Genomic DNA, 23,497 nt, shown 5'->3' on the forward strand with positions numbered 1-23,497 from the left:
CTGATTCTTTTTCTTCAGTCTTTGAGGAAACGGCACAAGTGGAGTGTGATATGCCAATTCTGGTGGTATCTCGGGAAATGGTAATTTCTCTTTCCTTCTCTTTTGCCTCTCTTCCCGTTTATGTTCTTCTTCCCTAGAAATAGATGGTTTCTCTTCAGAAACTATCTCTTCATCTACTTCCTCATCAGATTCTTCATTTTCCCTTGGTGGCTTTTCTTCTTCTATTGATTGTTCCACCTCTTCCAAAATTGTCCACTTCTCAAAATTATTGCAATTGTTTATTCACGTGGGTTAGTCACTGTGTTGCTTGGTAAAGACCCCTGTGGTCTCTCATTTAGCTTTTTAGCTAACTGCCCCATCTGTACCTCCAAATTTCGAATGAACGCCCCTTGATTTCTGAAATTAGTTCTCATCTCATTCATAAAACCTGTGGTCTCTTGCATAAACTTCCTAAACATGTCCTCCAATTTTGTCACTCTTGGGTCTCCTTATTGGTTGTTCACCCCTGTTTGGTTGTTTGGCAATGCCCTTTCATTCCATTGATTGTTTTGCTGATTCTGTTGGTTTTGATTACCCCAAGACAGGTTCGGGTGATTCCTCCAACTAAGATTATATGTGTTGGAGTACGGATTGTTCGGTTGCCTTTGATTTCCAGCCAAGTAGTTAACTTGCTCCGATGATGACGATGTTGAGGCAAACATGTTCCCTACTTGACATTCACTGCTCACGTGATTACCTGCACAAAAATCACAAGTTAGTTGAGGGGCTTGAATGGAATTTACCTGCATACTTCCCAACTATTTCTGAAGTGCTATCAGTTGGGCTGAAATGGCTGTATATGCATTAACTTCATGAAGACCCATAGATTTCTTCGGTTGCACCCTCTCATTAGGTCTTTGATAATTGTTGCTTGCCAGAACCTCAAGCAACTCGTGAGCATCTTTCGGAGTCTTATTCTGTAATGCTCGTCCCGAGGCTACATCCACTATAGTTTGCACATTCAGTGTTAATCCATTATAAAATGTTTGGACTTGCATCCAAACTGGCAACCCATGATGTGGACACCTTCTCAGTAATTCTTTGTATCTCTCCCAAGTCTCATACAATGATTCTGCCTCTTCTTAAATGAATGACGTGATGTCATTTCTCAACTTTGCTGACTTTGTTGGAGGAAAGAATTTGGTCAGGAACTTCTATGCTAAATCATTCCATGTGGTGATTGTTCCTGTTGGTAGTGCCAGTAACTATCCCTTAGCTTTATCCTTCAATGAAAATGGGAATAGTCTCAATCATATTACATCATCTGACACTCCGTTTGACTTGAAAGTATCACAAATCTCTAAAAAATTTACAATGTGTAGATTTCTATCTTCCTTCAAATCACCCCTGAACTGAACCGACTGTTGGATCATCTGGATGATTGCCGGCTTTATCTCGAAATTGTTGGCTTGTACCGCTGGTCTAGTAATACTTGACCCACTGCCTTCAACTGTGGGAACAGAGAATTTCCTCAGTGCTCTATTCTCTGCCATCTCTACAACTATTACTTCTGGTTCAATTGTAGCTTCTCTTTCTCTTCTTTCTCTGTTCAGTCTTCGAGTGGTTCTTTCAATCTCAGGATCAATAGGAACCATTGGCTGACATCTTGCTCTTCGCATAAACTACACAGAAAAGTAGAAAGAGTGAAATCACACCAAACAAAAAAGAAAAATAACAAAAATTAAACAAATAACAATTAAGTAAAAATAACACTCCAATCTAGCTAACACAAGAAAATTTTAATCTTAACACAAAACTCAATCCCCGGCAATGGCGCCAAAAACTTGATGAGTTGTAACTATAACATGCATAAATAGCAAGTGCACTAGTCTCACAAGTAATAAAGTGATGAGTGAGTATCGTTCCCACGAGGATTGGTTGCTAAGCACTAAGTTTTCTACTGTTTTCAAGTTGGAGCAATCGAATTGTTTGGATTAAAGGGAGAAAATTAACTTAAAACCAAAACAGAATTTCTAAATATTCAAAGCTATAATGTGAAAACAAAATTTAAAACAAGGTAATATCAGTTTAAAACAACGGGTAGGGTTTTGATTTCATTCGGACTCTATGGATTAAACCTACAGATTATGCTATTTCCATATTCACATGCATTAATTTTAAATCGAATTCTTTAAATTGTAAACATACCTTCTCAAGCTATGTTTTCCTACTTTTCCCTATTAAACTTCCGCACCCAACAATTTGAAGATTAATAGTTCTAAGCTCATTAAGCACCTAGAATCCTAAATTGATTTCATTGATTCTTAAATCTATCTCTAGCATTTAATACTACAATGGTGATTACCCAAGAAGCTTAACATGAATTATTTCTCAATCTCATCATGTTCATCACTTAATAACATTTAAAACAGAATAACCCCACAATCATTGCAATAGCATATGAAAATAATAAAAATCAATTGCTTAATCCATGAGAATCCGAACTACATCAAAACCCTAACCCAAAATGGGTTAGTTCATAGCTAAATCCATACAATAAGCAAGAAAAACCATAAACATAAAGTTCAACATAATCAAAATGAGAGAAAAGACAAGAGATTTCCCCTAATTGAAGAATCCACCAGAGTTAATCCCAAATCTTCTCACTTCTCAACACAAATTCGTCAAAAACCAAAACTAAGAAGATGAAAGAGCTGTTCTAGACTAAGAAAATGCGACCCCCCTCAAAATGGTAAAGTTTCCTTTTTATACCTCGCCCAAAAACCTAAAACTCTGCCTAAAATTGAAACTGTGCGTTTTAAAGAAACTGAAAACTACAGACTTCGCCGCGGCGACGAAGTAAACTAGATTCTCATGCGTGACTCATTTCGCCGCAGCAAAGAACAAACTTTGCCACCGCGAACCTCCATGAAGAATTTTGAAATTACAAAATTGCCCTCCGCTTGCTTCTTTGCTTAAATCTTCGATCTTCGATGCTTTCCCATGGGAACAAGCTTCATAGTGTTTCACTCTGATTCAGAACTCTCCCAAATTCTGAGATCCGCTTACTTTTGAGTCTAGAAACTCCAATTCGCTCATTATTTTCTCAAAATGTCCATTTTAGCCTGAAACACAAAATGTCAAGAAATAAGTGGCAATTCAGGCATAAATGAACTGAAGAGTATCTAAAATCCAGCCTAAAAGCCAAATAAAAACAGTATAGTTCTCGGATTATCATTGAGGTGGAACTCTAATTGTCCTAGGGGCGTGTCGCTTCGTTAACCGAAAAGATGAAGCGACAAGAGTTGGAAATTGAGAGGAGAGTCGCTGACTGGTCGATCCAATCCATTTATGCCCTATGTCCGAACATGGACCTTACCAATCTCCTGGGTGACTACCAAAGGATCCTTGCTTCCATGGCGCAGGTCGACGAGGAGGAGGAAGATCAAGGGCCTTATCCGGAAGGCGATCATCCAGAGGAGTATGTTTCGGAGGAACTGGCAGTTGACCAGGTGGTCGACAACCAACCTGGAAATACTAAGGTCGCTCCTTCAGGGCTTGGGAACGAAGGCCAATGATTGTTTCTGCTTTTCTTTTTTACAACTGTACTTGTGCTCACACATCTGTATTTGCATTTGACTATAATAAATAAAGAGACTATTTCTTTAATCATTTGTGAGTACTTATAATTTTTCGTGCCTTACAAACATTACACATGCGGACACAAGGTCGCTTTATAACTATTTGTGATAGTATTTGTACAAATGTTACATACGCGAATAAAAAGGCACACATGCGAGAAACAAAATTACATAAGAGTTATCTTATTTACAAAGCTTAAAAGAGTAAATCCAAGAAAATTAGAAAACGAGTTTGGAATTACTGATAATAGGGGTGAAGATGTTCAGCATTCCAAGCTCGCGGTACTTCGGAACCATTGAGCCTTTTAAGGTGATAAGTCCTTGGTCGTATCACCTTAGCGACGCGGTACGGGCCTTCCCAATTCGGCCCCAATACTCTTGCACTTGGTTCTCTTGTACCGAGAAGGACTTCTTTCAAAACCAGGTCGCTAACCTGGTAGTCTTTTCTCCTAACTTTAGAGCCGAAGAATATTTTCGCACGCTGCTGGTAGGCTGCTATCCTCAGCTGAGCCTTGCCGCGATATTCTTCAACTAGATCTAGACTTGCTCGCATAAGCACTTCATTGTCTGTTTCATTAAACAGGTCTCTCCAAAGTGAACCAATCCCTGCTTCCACTGGGATCATTGCCTCGCAGCCATACGCTGGCGAGAAAGGTGTTTCTAAAGTAGAGGTTCTTGGAGTTGTCCTGTATGCCCATAAGACTTCTGGGAGGAGGTCGACCTAATTACCCTTGGCAGCGCCAAGCTTAGCTTTCAAAGTATGCTTGATGGTCTTGTTGACAACTTCAACCTAGCCATTTGCTTGCAGTCTTACGACTAAGGCAAACTTTTTATGGATCCCTAGCTCATCGCATAACTGCTTGAATTCCTCGTTATCGAACTGCTTCCCATTATCAGAGATGAGTGTATGAGGAATTCCATAGAGACACACTATATTTCTGAAGACGAAGTCCTTGAGATTTTTGGTAGTGATCGCAGCCAAGGGTTCGGCCTTAGCCCACTTGGTGAAGTAATCAACCGTGACCATCGCATACTTGACCCCTCCTTTTCCAGCTGGCATGGGTCCAATAAGATCAATTCCCCACATGGAGAATGGCCAGGGGCTGGTCATGGCTATCAGCTGGTGGGAAGGAGCTCTTGGTATGTTCACGAACCGCTGGCATTTGTCACACTTTTTTGCAAAGTTGAAGGTATCCTCTTGGAGTAGGGGCCAATAGTACCCTTGACGAACAACTTTGTTAGTGAAGGATCGCGCGGCACTGTGGTTATCGTAGATCCCTTCATGTATCTCCCTCATGATATAGTCTATTTCCTCATCGGTTACACATCGGAAGAGATAAGGGCTAAACGCTCGCTTGTATAATTGATCTCCTATAAGTGTGTAATGATTAGTTCTAGTTTGCATGGTTCTTGCCTCGATCTTGTCGTTGGGTAAGGTCCCATCTCGGAGATACTGAATAATTGGGGTCATCAAGGAAATTGATTCTGTCACATTCACGACCTGTTCGGGCGAGCTAATACTAAAGATCTCTATGAACCGAATAGGAATACTTTCTGGTGCATTTGAGTCCAGTGACGAGGCTATTTTACAGAATTACTGTCTCTAGGAATCTGCGTGATCGTGAAGTGCTTGAATGGCTCAAGCGCGGCATTAGCTTTCTTCAAATAACGGATCATGTTTTCTTCCTTGGCCTGATATTCCCCTAAGATCTGGTTAACAACCAGTATGGAGTCGCTATGAATGCTGATCGCGGTTGACCCCATTTCTTTTGCCAATCACAGACCAGCGAGCAATGCTTCATACTCGACCTTGTTGTTGGTCGCTTTGAACCCAAACTGAGGAATACCGTGGATGCAAGTTCCCTCGGGACTAAGGAGGAGAAGGCCTGCCCCGGCCCTTTTCCTATTCGAGGATCCATTGACATAGAGGCTCTAGGTTGATAGATTCTGAATGGTTTCCTGGGTGACTTCGCTGGCCTGTTGCTCGAATTCCTTAACCGGTTGGTATGAGAACTCCGAAATGAAATCGGCAACAGCCTGCCCTTTAATGGTTGCTTTCAGTCTGTACTGCAGATTGAACTGATATAGTTCCATCGCAAATGTAATACACTATATAGCTAGTAATTCTTTGAAAAATATATGATAAAATCCACTAAATAACTTTTATAAACATATATACATAATGTAAAATCCGAAAATTCTAATTTTAATTCGTATAAATATATACACAAAATACTGATATACATTAGTAAGCATAAGGTAATCTTGAATAGTGCCGCCAAACTCCTGCCACTTCTTGACGTCCCACCCAATTGCAAATCATCTAGTACCTGCAAAACAGTAAAATAACGGAGTAAGCACTAATTGCTCAGTAAGTAAACCAAACTGCACGACTGTTTTTCCTCCGTTACTCATGTTCTGATTTTCCTTTTCTCACTTTATTCTTTGCTAATATTATTCATTCCTTTCTGTTATTATGTATTCTTTTCTGATCATCTACATTCTTTTCTGATACTCTGATTTGCTACTTACCAATGTGCAAAGACAATGAATAAAACTGTACATCGTCGAGCACATAAAAATACTGAATCATATAAGTAGCATAATACATATGCAGAATAATAAAACTTCCTGAGAAAAGAACTTTCTTTTCTTTTATGTTTCTGTTTCTCTTATGTTGTATCTCTTTCTTTTCTTTCTTCTTTCTAGTTTGCCGATCGGACTAGGTTGATGCATAGATTTGGAACCCTGGCCATGTGAGTGGGTATAGTCTTCATCTACATGCACTACTCACGGACTATACAAGTACTGTATCTCTCTAATGTGGCCGCTCGCTCGTGGCGGCGTGCATGTAGGTATACTCTACTGGGTACAGTCCTCATCCACATACACTACTCATGGACTGTACAAATACTATATCTCTCTGCTGATGCCGCTTGCTCGTGGCGGCGTGTATGTGGGCATCTCTGTCACTCACGGGTTCCCCATCGCAAAAACCTTCTATCATAGTATAGAATAGAAAGAGATACTATGCACGTTTCAACATGAATTTCCAAGCTATGGAAATTCTACACTTGCATTCTTTAAAAAACATAAACTTCCATATATGAACATATCATTTCATCATGACTATTTTGTGGATGCATAATAAATTCATAGAAATATATCATCCTTACGCTTGTTTATACATGCACAAGCTCATACTTAGGTGATATATAACATAATAGCCTCTATGGTCCTTCATTACATCAAATATATATGTTCATACAATCATTAAATAATCATAAAGACCACTCATTCAAACATGCTTCACAACCCTTTAAGCATCATTTTCATACTTGGAATCAATTATAGATTATTAGACTACAATTAAACTAATAAAGTCGAAGCACTTTTGAGATAGTCATTCTGCACATGTCATATTCAAGAAGGAATATCTTGAGTTATACACCTCTGATTGCTATGATCTTGGTTCATTTTAAAGCTTATAGAAAGTTCTACAACTTTTATGTTTATGACTCAACCCAGTTTGATAGCTAAGATGCCCAAAAATCACTCAGAATGTCACAGATTTGGCAGGGCAACCTTGGTAACATGCCTACTTTAAGGCTGTTCCATACCTATTTACCTCCACTTACTCCCTAACCTTTCCTAACCATTCTCTCCTGTGAAAACAGGTTAAAATATCAATAATATACATTCAAACTTCAAGTCTTTCCTTTCTCTAACCCTTTCCTCATTAGGGTTTAGCCAACTCATGCATGCAATTTCTCTTTGGATTTTCATCAAACACTTCATATGCACATGCAACTACCTTGTTGGCTACACTTCCACAACTCTCTAATTCAACCAAATTGTGAGCCAAAAATTCACTAATTATAGAATCAAACCTGTCCATTTTCACAATTCTCTACACTTCAAAAATTTCAACACCAAATCTTCCACAACTTCACCAAATCTTCACATAACCATACACTACTTCTCATGGCTAGAATTAATACATTAATAAACATCAAAACAGCCCATAATTCTCTTATACCATCACTACAACATGCAAAAATTCATTCAACACATGTTTTTCTCAAATTAAGTTTCAAAGTAGGTTTACTTCCTGAATATGTGAGAACATTTCCGTTTTGCTCTAAATCTCTTCCCTTGGACCTAGATCTATAAAAACCATAAAAATTTAAAAGTTTAAAGTTTAATCACATTCCTTTTGCTAGAATCTTACCTTAGATGCTTTAGGATTGAAAATCTCCAAAAATCCAAACCAAATCCTATGTTTCCTTTGAAATTAGTGAAGGAAATTGAGAGAAAATGGGGTATAGGTGGTGTTAACAGGGCCGAAGTACGTTAGGGTTTCTTCAATAAAGCCTTATATCAAATAATATATGCATGTATTCCCATTTTGCCCTTGCACTTTTGCTAAAATTCCATCTATGTCCCTTAGTTTATTACCATAATGCCCTCATTTTTATTGCTTCTCCATGAAATTCTATCTCTTTTCACTCCCACACATTTCAACTAATTTTGAGTGAAAAGACCATTTTACCCTTAATGAACTTTTAGAAATTTTCTTCACATTTGTCTAAGGTAACTTCAAAGAAATCGAACGAAGGGTATTAGGTATAAGTAAAATTACGTACCTTGATGTGGGTGTTACAGCCCACTTGAGCACTTACTTGAAGCCTCTGGTTTCTGGAGAACTTGCTTGAGCGGATAGTTGGTCTACATGGATTGTGTGGGCGTGGAATAAGGTCGTAACTTCCTAGAGGCGATCAGCAAGGCATAAGCTAACGCACCATTTCTGGATACCGCATTTTGGTGTCCAGCAGACGTTTACTCGCATAATATACCAGCCATTGGACCGTGCCTTCTTCCTAATTGAGCTGCATTGACCACATGCTAAGAGACGGACAGATACAGAGAAGAATTTCTTGAGGGAGAGGCTTAGACAGAATAGGTGCTTTCTAGGTGCTCTTTAATGCTTTGGAAAGCCTGTTCGCATTCGGAAGTCCATTTGAACTTCTTGTTGGCCCTGATTATATTAAAAAATGGCAAGTAGCGATATGTTGCCCTTGATATGAAGCGATTGAGAGCTGATATTCACCCATTGACCCCTGAACCTATTTTCGGTTGGTCGGGCTTCTCATATCTAGAGAGCTTGAATCTTTTTGGGGTTGATTTATTCCCCTCTGGTTAACCATATACCCCAGGAATTTTTCCAATGATACTCCGAACGAACACTTGAGAGGATTGAGCTTCATTTTGTACCTCCGAAGTATACCGAACATCTCAACAAGATGCGCTATGTGATCTAAAGTGACATGCATTTAACCACATGTCATCAACATAGACTTCCATTGATTTTTCTATCTGCTAAAAAACATTTGGTTAACCAGTCGCTAGTAAGTCCCCCAACGTTCTTTAGGCCGAAGGGCTAACCTTATAGTAATAGCCCTCGATCTGTAACAAATGAGTGTACTCTTCGTCCGACGCGTACATCAGAATTTGATTAATCTGGAGTAGGCATCCAAAACTCAGTAGCTCGTGCCTAGAGGTGGCATCAACGAGTTGGTCTTTCTTGGCAAGGGAAAGTTGTCCTTCAACAAGCTTTATTGAGGTCGGTGAAGTCATGCAGGTCTGCTATTTGCCGTTAGGCTTCTTTACCAAGACCAGGTTGCAACCATTCGGATAGAGTGCCTCTCGGATTAATCCGTTTAAGAGGAGATTATCTACCTCAACTTTTAGGGCAGCATATCGCTCGGGATCCATTGCTCTTCTCTTCTGTGAACTGACCTGACCTCACCATCAATATTCAGGCATGGCATATATATTTTGGCTGATCTCGATGATAACGACAGTATTTTTTATGTTTATGGCTAAGGGGGATTTTTCACGGGCTCGGGCTCTCCGAGCAAACCGACCCTCCTCTGATTATCCAGAATAGCCAATACTGAGACATTCAGATGAGTGTATTGACTCTTATTGCGATCGTGATGAAATTAAGGCATATAATTTCTTGGGCTCGTACCGCTGCTTCTTTCCTTTTCGCTGATCATCATTAGTCCATCTACGATCAACCCTCATTCTCCCCCCAGTTGGGAGCATTGCCCAAAGGACCGGGGTCGTGGCGTTTGAGTGCAGCCACACAGTTTTTAATGCGAAGGTACTTTTCAGAGGTTGTAGAAGCAGTGAAGGAAACATTATCCTCAGATTGCAGCTCCTTCCACAAGTCTGTCTGCGGGCGAACTCCCGCGATAATGAGAGTCCAAACAGACTCTTCGGGAGTGTAGCCATTTTGTGGAGCTCTGTGAAACCTATCTATATAAGATTGAAGGGATCCACTCTCTCTTGCCATATGTTGCTCAGGTAGCTTAGCGGCATTGAGAACTTTATGTTCGCTTAGATTGCCTTAGAAATGTCGAGCTCATTTAAGGCCACGAGCTGACTGATCTTGCTGGGAGCGATCTAAACCATCGCTTGGCATGGGCGGTAAGGGTTACCGCCAAGCAACGGCACTTTGCCAAGTCAGGGACTTGGTGGAGTTCCATGAGGTCGTTGAACTCGTACAGATGATCCTGTAGATCGAAATCCCATCGAATGCTCGCATTCGGGCATTCTGAATCTCAATGGAAGAGGAGCAGCTACACACTCTACAAGTGGGTGGGTACCGCTCCTTCTCTGCGTCCCATTGCTCATCTGCTCGAGTGATTTCCTGACTTATGCGTGGATTGACAGTGGACGATTTCCACCCATCTGCTAACCTGGCACTCACCCACTGCACTGCAAAGGCATGCCACTTATGTCATTATACAACGTGGCTGCGTCTGAATGGTCGCAGAACTTTCCCAAGTCTGACCACCCCATGCTAACAACTCCACGCCAGTCCTACTTTTTCAGGCTAACAAATATTAACCACAATTTAGAGCCTACTTTGGAATGTTGCATTTACCGCGTACATACAAGTCTTCGCAAATGAATGAAGAGGCTTACACTCCTAAAATGATCTCAATTGGTCCTCTCCCCTACGAAAAGACGAATTAGCTGATATGGAAAAACATAAAATAGATATATGGAAGGTTTTCTTAAACGAATATCTTTTGAGAATGGAGAATATGTTAACCTTCATTAAACGCAATGAGCATTATTGGTAGCAAATATTTTGATTTAATGGATCGCCTTATTGATACTGAAAAAGATATGGATTGAAAGGGAATTATTATCAATTCTTTGTGATGATTTGCTTCAGTAGCAAATATGTTTAACAAACTTTGTTTACAAATTAGTATGTCTGGTTTGTGTTGCTATGGGTCGGCGAGGAGCTAAAAGCACATTTTAACAATCCTTTGAACCATGCTGACGTTCTCGAAAGGGGTGTATTTCAACCATCCTTGGAAAGAAACAGCAACTTTTGCGGCAACTATATGTTGGAGAGAGCTAGAAGAAGTGTAAGTGTGTAACGTTAGTCCAGTATTATGATCTTAAAATATTATTGTAGAATCTCTTCCTATAATTTATATAATAAATACAAAAGAAACAGAAGATTATATGAATCCTAATAAAGAATGTCCACACATCACATTTTCTCTTTATCTTGTTTTTTTCTACAATTGAGAGTTAATAAAAAGAAAAATTACATATGAAAAGAAAAAAAAAAAAAAAGGAATATGTTTTGACCATTAATTCAAGAATAGTCTGTTTCAGGATTGGGAATCACATAAGCAGTGTTCAAACAAACATTTTGGTTGACCATCCCAAAGTTTAGATTGAGCTGAAAATTCAAAGTCTTGTATCTACAGTTTTTCTTCCAACTGTCTTTACATGTCCAAAATCTGAATAAGTTTGCCCAATCAGAATCCAAACTCCCACGTTGCTAAGATGTGCGTGGAAGCACAACCAAAAGTTCATTATCTTTAATTTTCATCCCTCTGAGCTGGAGCTAGCTTTGGCATTCCAGAGCGAGAACTCAGGTCAGCACACATCAATCTTTCAAGTAACTCCCCACCACTCTCACTCAATTACCCGCAGACTCCCCCACCTCACTTCTATCTTCACAATCTCATTCTCCTCTCTTCTCTGTATACAACAAAGAAAGTAAATTTCAAGTAACGGGTTTGTATTTTCTTTCACCTTTTTTTTTTTTCTTTTTTTCGGTGAATTCCATTTACATGTGCCAGATAGGTGTGTTTGTTTTATTATTTTGTGGCTATCGTTGATGGTTAACGACAGCCATATCTTGGCCATCGTTAATGACCAACTACAGTCAAAGATTTAGCCGTCAACGACTAGATCTTTAGCTGTAGATTTAGCTTTTTCCAAAAAAGACTAGATCGACGCACTACCGGCTAGATCCAACCGGTAATGTGTCATTATACCAAATTTTGGTCACCTTTCGACAGTGGTGGCCGAAATCTGACAAATGTGGGTGAGTAAAGTTGTTTTTGTCAATTTCTAAACTTTTTTTTGGAGGTGTTTATTTAAATTAATAAACCTAAGAGGTTTAAAATAATTCAATAAATTAGAATAAGATTTTTAGAATAGGGAAACAAATGTGTATTTTGGGTAGGATATAAATAGAATAGTGCAAAAATAATTAAACAAACAGGCTAATTTCTTGTTTAAAATATTATGGCTAAGATTGTTGAGATGCGTATTGATATTCACATTGTTATTTGTGTTTGACTGCCATTGTTGTTTGGAAATATTTGTGGAAATTATTGTTATCTTGTATGATTATGTGTTAGTTAATTGGGTTTGGTGTGGAATGACATGATATTTTTGACATTTTAATCTAGATTTCCACCTTGTCCACGGTAAATCATGGCTATAAGAGCGGTTTGGTCAATTCACATGAGCCACATAATTTCTTTTTTATAATAAAGTTTCTTTGAGATTGTTGAGATACTTATTGATATTTACTGGATTTTTATTTGAGTTTGATTGCCATTATTGCTTGGAAATATTTATGGAAATTCTTGTTATCTTGCTTGATTGTGTGTTAGTTAACTGTGGTAAGTATGGTGTGGAATTTTGCGCTGATATTTTCATATTTTGACCTTAATTTCCACCTTCTCGACGGCAAATTATGGCTATAAGAGCGGTTGGTCAATTTATTACGAGGGAAAAAGTCTATCTTCTACTCACATGTACTCACCATTGCTGACTTTTGAATGAATTTAACACATTAATTAATTAAACTCTCATTTCAAGCCTTCATGCCTCGAATTCTCTCCGCTGCTGACTTGTGTGTACGTGAAGCGTCCTAATTTAGGAAGCTTCATTAATTGTATAGATTTTACTTAACTGTAAGAGTAGCAAGAGCGCATATAATTGAGCATTTCTTGTCCCATCCCTTTTTGGTAACCGAAGTATTTACTGGTTCAGGGAAATATGTTGGTCTAGCCAAAACAATTATAGGGTTTAAATTGATCCTGTCCGAGTGTCCGGAGAATTAGATGGTCTTCGTGAACATTTATTTGGTAGGTAGCTATTGACGAAGTTATTGGGAAGACTACAAACTTAGAAACGGAGAACAATTTGAAGAAATAACCTTAAATCTTTGTGTAATGACCCCAGGTTACGCAACTTCAACTTCATTAATTGTATATACTAATTTATGAAGGATTGAGATTTTGTGTTTTGTTTGAAGTTAAAATTTGATAGTCATAAGATTATATGTATCTCTTGAAACCTTTATGTTGATGAATAAAAAACACCTCTTTATATTGTGGTTACGTGGTTTCTTTTATATACCGCATTATATTTTGTGAACAAAAGATGCTAATTTATATATGCAGAATAAATCTATTCTATACCTGAATATGTAACGGACAACATTTTGTCTATGAAAACTCTTTAAGCACACTGTTTATATAAGTCACTCTGGTAATGACAATGCTTAGACTTAGCAGCTCAATAGAAATTATAAGAATTTTATCTAAAACTTCTCCCACTTCGACACCCACAAACAGCCAAACAATGCCTAATCAGAGTCCATGTTCAAGACCTCATTTTGCCTACATGGACTCTGTGATATCTATAGATTAATAAGAATTAGCCTTCAACATAATTATTAGAGTGCTTATTCTTCTAGTGAGTGGTTAATTTGCTATGTTTGTCTAATGCTAATGATGTTCACGTATCAGCTGGTGCTAGGCGTCCTTTTGGAATGAAGGTCAAAATATCATTATCAAAATGGTTATAACTAATGAAAAAAAAAAAAAAATGGCAGTTATTTATTAAAAAAGGAGTGGGTGGATATCAGCCGGCTATGAATAATTTCCTTCTTGAGAAAGTTGCTTAAATGCTAATGATGTTCACCAATTTTCCTTGTTCAAACTAAATTTTATTTCACCAGATTTTATATAGTGGATGCATTTTGGTGTAGGAAGTCATAAAGAAGCAGAGGAGTGATACACAATTTGAGCTAGATGTGGCATTCGAGAGAAGCAACTCAGGTCAGGTCTTTGATAATTATTCTATATTGTTCTTTTATTCATTTCACCACATGAAAAAAGATTATCTGTCTAGGGTTGATCTTATCTAATTAATCAAGACAATGAGTTTTGAGATGATTAGTTGCTTGATCAAAGATGAGGGTTCGAGACAGTTGCTAATTAACATTAAGCATAATTTAGAGCCTGCTCCTAACTGCTGCATTTACCGGGTACCCAGAAATCTTCGGGAATTGAATGAAAAGGCTTACACTCCTCGGATAATTTCAGTTGGCCCTCTTCATTACGGGAAAGAAGAACTAGTTGACATGGAAAAACAAAAGAAACGATACATGGAGAGTTTTATTAATCGAATAACTATCGAGCAGTGGGAGCAAATGTTAACTTTCATTAAAGATAATGAACAACATATTCGTAATTGTTATGAAGAGGCCTCTAATCTTGGGAGTATTGAATTTGTAGGCATGATTCTTTATGATGCTATCTTCATTATTGAGCTTTTCTGGAGATATTATGATCGTAATCTTTATTATAGAAGTGACTTTTTGCTGAATAGAAAAGCATTAGATTATAATTTACGCATGGATTTACTACTACTCGAAAATCAGCTTCCATATTTCTTCCTTGAGAAATTATATAACTTAGCTTTTGTTAATCCTCACCGTCCCACCTTCTTGGATCTTTCTTCCATTTATTTCAACAAGGTTATGTTCAATGGCCATCTGCCCCAAGAGGCGGTAGTTATACATTTCACTGATTTAATAAGAACTGCTCTGTTGAACAACTTCCCGAAGGTGGAGGATGCAAAGGGTATTGAGGATTTACCTTGTGCAGTGAAGTTGCACGAGTCTGGAATAAAGTTTAAGCAGATTAAAAGAGAATGCTTACTTGACATAAGATTCAAAAAGCGAAATCAGAGAAATATTCCATTCCTCCAAGTACATGAGTTACAAATACCAGTTTTGATAGTACATGAACATACAGAAACTTTTCTTAGGAATTTGATGGCTTTGGAGCGGTGTCACTACCCAATGGATACTCGGATATGCAATTACGTTCTTCTAATGGATACTTTCATCGATACTGATAAAGATGTGGATTTGTTTGTCGATAAGGGAATTATTAGCAATTGTTTCGGCAACAGTGCTTCCGTGACAAATATGTTTAACAAACTTGGTTTGCAAATTAGTATGCCTGGTACCTGTTATTATGAGCTTGGAGAGGAACTAAAAGCACATTTTAACAATCCTTTGAACCATGTGAAGGCCACTTTGAAAAGGGTGTATTTCAGTAATCCTTGGAAAGGCACAGCAACCATTGCAGCAATTGTACTCCTCTTGCTCACTGTCATTCAAACCATATGCTCTATCAAGCAAGCCGTTTGGATAGTGTAATTTGAACTTTAAAGTTTTCCATTATTTCTGATAATGTATACTACCCTGGATGGGGAATTGGGATTTTTTGTTTTGTCTGAGTTATAATTTGTGAATATCATAATATTCTATCTCTCTTGAATCCTTTATGTTCATGAGTTTGGGTGTAGGTCGGGTACCAACTTGGGCTTTTATTATTGTGTTTATATGATTTCTTTTACATTCATAGTCATTCTTATGCGGATATCTTGATTGTTTCTGCAGTTGAAAATCTATGTTTACATACATATATACTGCATTATATGAATATCTTGTGAACAAGTGATGCTCAAGTTTAGAAGTTTCATGAATATTCATCCCAATATATTGTTGCTTTTTCAAGTTTCCAATGACATATATGCTTCGCATATAGCAATTCTTACCATTCTTCTTTAATTAACTGTTCATGCATTCTTAAATATTAGTCATTTTGGCTCTGAAAAAGTTTGGACTGTTCATAGTAACAGAAAATTTAAAGTATTTCTGTGAGAACTTCTCTCTCATCCGGTATATAAAAGCTTTAAGATTTCTTTTAAGGCCTCAATAAGGCAGCGCACTACCCTGGTCTAGCAGCCTACATGATTTAAACAATCGAGGGCATTAAGTTGGTTAACCACGACCAATATTCTCCTAATAGGCCAACAAAATAAGATGTTCTGATCAGAATCCATGTTTGCCATACATGGACAGTGAGCGGGTCAGCGTGGGGAGTGTGTTCCCAACCCAATCCATTCCCTAATCGATTATAATTAAATAAATCATTACTTTTCTTACAAAAAAAAAGATTAAAACATATTGTGTAGTAAGAAGTAAGAACTTTAATCAAGTAATAGCCAAAACAATTTAAAATAAATAAATTACAAAATAATTTCTAATATGCTGCAACATTATTTATTTCTTGGCGTCTTATCGATTTCTCTTCATTAAGAATCATCAAAATTTCATTCCTATAAAATGTGAAATATATATGTTAATTACTATTTATTATAACCATTATACACTATTTCTATAATAAAAAATATTTATTTGTAATGGACCAATTTATAATGGAGAACGAAGCGGGCTTGGGAGGGATACCCATCTCCTATCCATTTCAAGATGGGGAATCAATTTCCTCCCCAAAGGCCCAAATTATTTCTCTCATCCCTTCCCCAATAGAGGCTACTTTCGACGGATACCCAAACCCATCCTCAAGTCATAGAGAATGACAATTCCCACAAATAGCACCACCCTATGTAACGAACTTCCAAACATTTTGTTCTTATTTTAGTTGCCATTTCTTTTTGTTCATTCATTATTTCCAAACAGATGGAAAGAGAGGTAATGTTACTTCGTTACTGTAATATGACACTTTTTTTTTTATGGATTTCACTTTCAAGTATTATATAGAGACTAATGAGAGTTAATGTTAAAGTTCATTATTTTCATATATTTTGACAATTATATCTCCTGCATCTTCAGAATTGTGTTGTGCCTTAGCATAACATCTTAACATATTTTATTATAAAAAGAAAATTGTCCGTAAAAAGAATGTACTGAATGTTGAGAATCAAATTCAAATATGTGATAAGGAGGCCACATCAGCTCATGCAGTTATCACCACATCCTAATCATCTTGTTATTTGAATTCATGTTTACGTATATAGATAGGATTTATATAACCTCGTGTAAACTCTATATATATTGATCAATACAATCGCAGCAGTAAGCACTGCACTTCATTATCTTCAAGTCTCAATTCTTATATGGTATCAGAGCCTCATTAGGTTAACACCTTCTTCGATTCAATCATGTCTTCCGCAAACAATCTTTCTGTCACCACTCCCTTCACTGCACAAAATTTGGCTCCCCTCATTTCCATCAAACTAGATCACACAAATTATCTACTCTGGGTATCCCAACTCACACCTGCTCTCCGAAGCATTGATCTATTTGGCATCATTGATGGATCTGAACCCTGCCCTCCCAAATTTCTATTTGATTCTGAGGGTAAGGAAACTTCAACTATTGATCCAGCCTTTGCCTTATGGCAAAGAAAGGACCAATTTGGATAAATGCAACTCTATTCGAGACTGTCTTGTCTTCTGTATACGGTCTCACAACTTCCAAGCAAGTCTGGAATCAACTCGCCTCTCGGTTTGCTTCTCAATCCAAATCTCGAGTGGCTCATCTCAAAAGACAACTTCAATCATTGCGCCAAGGATCAAAATCCTGCACTAATTTTCTTCAAACTGTCAAATCATTATCTGATCAGTTAGTTATTGTTGGAAAGCCAGTTGATGATGATGATCTCATATCATATTTGATCAGTGGTTTAAATCCTTCTTTTCATCCATTTGTTACTTCTTATTCTTTTGCCACTCGACAAACATCACTCTCTATTGGTGAATTTCTGACTGAACTGCTCAACTATGAGCTCATGGTGCAGAATCATAATTCCATCACTGAATCAGGAGGATTTGCTTTATATTCTCATCAAAAGAAATACAACAATCACTCCAACAAGAAATTTTTTTCTGAAGGGCAGTCTAAGCCTCCTCACACATTCAATCCGAAGAAAGCAGAACCATTAAAACAGTTTCGCTTTGATGTCTCCTCTGCATCAAACTCCACTCGACCTCAGTGTCAAATTTGTGGCAAGACTGGTCACCTAGCCATTGACTGCTATCACAGAATGGATTTTGCATACAAAGGGCGTCATCCTCCAGCCTAACTTGCTGCCATGGTTGCCTCCAATCAGAATATCAGTCCTGAATATCAAGCTTGGCTAGCTGACAGTGGTGCTAACCAACACATCACTGCTGATCTTAATAATTTGCACATCAGTGAACCATATCAAGGTGAAAATGAGGTTGCAGTAGGTAATGGCTCAGGTTTGCATATTTCCCACACAGGTTTTACTAAACTTCAAACCTCTTCTCAGTCTTTATTCCTCAACAACATTTTACATTGTCCCACTGCTGCAACCAATCTGCTTTCCATTCAAAAGTTTTGCCAAGATAATCATTGCTGGTTTAAACTAACTGCTGACTATTTTGTTGTGAAGGACAACCTCACGGGCCAGACTATTTTGCAAGGGCCAAGTAAAGATTGACTCTATCCCATTATTCTTCCTACCTCTCTCAATAAACATGTCAATAATAAAGTCTCTGCCTTCACTGCCCAACATGGTGTTGCAGCAGATCTATCCACTTGGCATCTTCGATTGGGACATCCAACTTCTCCAGTTCTTCATGTTTTAAAGTCTAAGAGTCTTATTTTTGTCAAAGGCCATGAACACAGTCATTCCATATGTGAATCCTGTCAAATGGCTAAAAGCAAAAAGTTGTCTTTTCCTATCTCTAGTCGAGTGTCCAAACATCCTCTTGAAATAATTCACACCGATTTGTGGTGTTCTCCAATTGCTTTAATAAGTGGATGTCGTTATTATATAATCTTCATTGATGACTTTTCTCGATTTTCTTGGCTCTATCCATTGCACTCAAAATCAGAAGCGTTTCCTTGTTTTCTTAAGTTTAAAGGCTATGCTGAAAATCATCTTAATCACAAAATTAAATGCTTACAATCTGATGGAGGTGGAGAATTCACCTCACATCAGTTTCAAGCTTTGCTTCAAACCAATGGAATCCTTCATCACATGTCATGCCCTCACACTCCTCAACAAAATAGAGTTGCTGAGAGGAAGCATAGACATATAACAGAAACAAGTTTAGCCATGCTTGCTCATGTTCACCTTCCTCTTAAGTATTGGGTTGAAGCCTTTAACACAGCCATTTTTCTTATCAATCGACTTCCCACTGCTGTACTTCACAATATGACTCCTTTTCAGCAATTACTCAACAAGACTCCAGACTATTCAATGCTCAAAGTATTTGGTTGCTCTTGTTATCCGCTGCTCAGACCATATAATTCCCACAAACTGCTTTACAGATCCAAAAAGTGTATTTTTCTTGGATATAGCTCCAATCACAAGGGCTATAGATGTCTCGATCCATCCACCAATCGTGTCTATCTCAGCAGGCATGTGGTCTTTAATGAGTCACAATTTCCTGCTCATACCTCAAGTCCATTCTTTACTCAGCACACGGCAAAGGATTATGGTCTGCTGCAGGGAAATCCTTCATGCACAAGCTCATCAGTGATCCAGGTATCTTCTTTTCCCTCTTCTTCTTCATCTAACACTTCCTCTACATCTAACACTTCCTCTATACCTACTGCAGACCACCCCATCCACTCACCAACCAGTTCTCACACCTATCTAGCTGAATCCCAGAACCCACTTCCAGACAATCACTCCCCATTTTTCACATCCAGAGTCCCCATTGTCACAGTCAGCATCTCAACAAGTCATCGACAATCCATTTTTCCCTGCCTCATCCTCGCTAGCAGAACCTCTTAATAGTCATCCAATGCTTACCCGATCAAAAACACATTCCTCACAACCCAAAACCTTTCCTGATTTTCAGACCTACTACTCCACCAAACATCCTTTATGTGCATGCACCTCACATGTTATTCCTACTGCACCATCTACCTTTCACAAAGCAGCCAAGATTCCTGCCTAGTGCGCTGCTATGAAGGAAGAATTTCAGGCCTTACAATCAAATGGTACCTGGTCTTTGTGCCCGAGACCAAGTCATGCTAATGTTATTAAAAATAAATGGGTGTATAAAGTCAAACAAAGGGCTGATGGCTCAGTTGAGAGGCTTGTCTTGTAGCGAAAGGCTTTCAACAATTGGATGGCTTGGACTATTCTGAAAAATTTAGTCCAGTTATTAAGCCCTCCCCCATTCGGGTTATCTTAGCACTTGCAGTTAACTTTAATTGGCCTCTAGGGCAATTAGATGTTTCTAATGCCTTTTTACATGGACATCTTGAGGAGGAAGTTTTTATGGAGCAACCTCCTGGTTTCATTGATGAGTCATACCCCCATCATGTCTGCAAATTGCATGAGTCACTTTATGGCCTAAAACAGGCCCCTAAAGCTTGGTTCCATTGGCTGTTTCAAGCATTGCTCCAACTAGGATTATGTGAATCACATGTGGACTACTCCCTATTCACTTATCACCGATCTAATATTCATATATATATACTTGTGTATGTCGATGATCTCATAGTGACAGGCACCCACATCTCTCTGAGCATGGATATTATTCACAGACTAAAGCAGAATTTTGCTATGAAGGATTTAGGCCCCGTCAATTATTTCCTCGGCATCCAAGTCATCAGAGATCAGTCTAGACTTTATTTCTCATAGTCCAAGTATATTACAGATGTCCTTCATCAAGCTAAGATGGCAGGTGCTAAGCCACGTTCTTCACCATTAGCTGCAGGCACTAAACTCTCCTTGAATGCAGGTGACCCGCTCCAAGATGTTACTACCTACAGGCAAATCGTTGGAGCTCTTCAATACTGCACTCTTACCCGACCTGAGCATGCCTTTGTTGTCAATCAGTTATGTCAATTTATGCGTGCTCTTACCTCCATACATTGGTCTGCAACCAAACAGGTCCTGAGATATCTCAAGGGTACACTGCATCACAGCCTCTACTTCACCAAAGGATCTTTACAGCTACAAGCCTTCAGTGACTCAGATTGGGCTGGTGACGTGATGGACCGTCGGTCTACAATAGACTATGCCATGTTTCTTGGTCCCTGTCTTGTTTCTTGAGTGCCAAAAAGCAGCCAGTTGTGTCTAGATCAAGTACAGAATCCGAATATAGAGCAATGGCATTTGCCACAGCTGAGCTATCTTGGCTACGCATGCTTCTAAAGGATCTTCAAGTCCCACTGTCCTCTCCTCTTACGCTCTGGTGTGACAACCTTGGAGCCTTGTCATTGGCCAGCAATCCAGTTTTTCACGCCAGGACCAAACATATAGAAGTTGATTACCACTTCATACGTGAAAAGGTTGCTCAGAAAAACATCACACTTCGATATCTATCCACCTATGTTCAATTGGCTGACATTTTCATAAAGGGGCTTACATCCTCACGTTTCATCTATCTTCGAGACAAGCTTGCAGTCTGTGAACTCCCTATTAGCTTGAAGGGGGATGTTAAGGAGAATCAAATTCAAATATGTGATAAGGAGGCCACATCAGCTCATGCAGTTACAGATCATGCAGTTATCACCACATCCTAATCATCTTGTTATTTGAATTCATGTTTACGTATATAGATAGGATTTATATAACCTCATGTAAACTCTATATATATTGATCAATACAATCGTAGCAGTAAGCACTACACTTCATTATCTTCAAGTCTCAATTCTTATACTAAACACGACTTATACTAAGCACTACATCTTGTTATTTCATGCATGCTCAACTTATATGACATCTTCAGAATATACAATAAATCATATAAATTGTGTATTTTTGGAATATTATCATTAATTATTTAATTAATCCCTTTTGAGCTATTGCTGTTTAGATTAATTTAATATTCGTATTGATCAACCCCACCATCCATTTATAGTCTACTTTTGACTTCGAATTCGCCTTTATTATTATTATTATTATTATTATTAATAATGTAGGTTTTAACTCAGAATTTTTAGTAATAAGATTAGATTAATTAAAAGGTCATTACCTAATCAGACTGCCTTACAATTTTGGTTGTCATTGACAAGTTTATATTTTTAGTCCTTATGGTTTCAGTTCGGTACTGTTTAAGGACAAATATTTCAAACACAAGAGTTTTGGTCCTTATCATTTTGAAAATACTGCTATATTAGTATTTTAACTCAGTAAAATGTTAGTATTGTTAAATTTATATTGAAATAACAAAAAATGCCCCTATTAAATTAATATTTCTTTTTTAATAGTTAAAAAACCTATTCGCCCATTAATTTTAATATCCTTCCGTTAAAAAAAGGGTATAAAGGGTAGCTAGTGGGAAAGTTGAAAGTTGAGGAGAGGGGAGATGTTAGAGGATTTATGATACTTGCAAGATAGGGGTGAGCAGTTCCAGGTACCCTGCATTTTTCAGGGGAACCGAAACAGGAACCGCACAATACAGGTTTCCAAAAAAAAGGAATCGGAACCGGAACCGCACAGTGAAGGTTCTTCAATTCAAGGAACCGAAACCTAAAATACAGGTTTCGGTTCCTTTCCCGAGTACCCTGTAAAAAAATATTGCCCCCCTATTAGTTTAAAAAATGACAAAAATACCTTAAAAGTTTACAAATACACCCCTAACAAATTTTGATTACTCATTCATTTGTGTCCAATGTAACTCATAAATCCTCTAATCTCTAGGCAACACTTGAATTCAATCAATTCATCACAATTCACATAAAATTTCTCAATTTCCACCCATCTCTAACTGGCACTCACCCACTGCACTGCAAAGGCATGCCACTTATGTCATTATACAACGTGGCTGCGTCTGAATGGTCGCAGAACTTTCCCAAGTTCTGACCACCCCATGCTAACAACTCCACGCCAGTCCTACTTTTTCAGGCTAACAAATATTAACCACAATTTAGAGCCTACTTTGGAATGTTGCATTTACCGCGTACATACAAGTCTTCGCAAATGAATGAAGAGGCTTACACTCCTAAAATGATCTCAATTGGTCCTCTCCCACTACGAAAAGACGAATTAGCTGATATGGAAAAACATAAAATAGATATATGGAAGGTTTTCTTAAACGAATATCTTTTGAGAATGGAGAATATGTTAACCTTCATTAAACGCAATGAGCATTATTGGTAGCAAATATTTTGATTTAATGGATCGCCTTATTGATACTGAAAAAGATATGGATTGAAAGGGAATTATTATCAATTCTTTGTGATGATTTGCTTCAGTAGCAAATATGTTTAACAAACTTTGTTTACAAATTAGTATGTCTGGTTTGTGTTGCTATGGGTCGGCGAGGAGCTAAAAGCACATTTTAACAATCCTTTGAACCATGCTGACGTTCTCGAAAGGGGTGTATTTCAACCATCCTTGGAAAGAAACAGCAACTTTTGCGGCAACTATATGTTGGAGAGAGCT

Source organism: Pistacia vera, unplaced genomic scaffold, assembly GCF_008641045.1.
Source record: "Pistacia vera cultivar Batoury unplaced genomic scaffold, PisVer_v2 Contig196, whole genome shotgun sequence".
In the NCBI taxonomy this organism is placed as follows: Eukaryota; Viridiplantae; Streptophyta; class Magnoliopsida; order Sapindales; family Anacardiaceae; genus Pistacia; species Pistacia vera.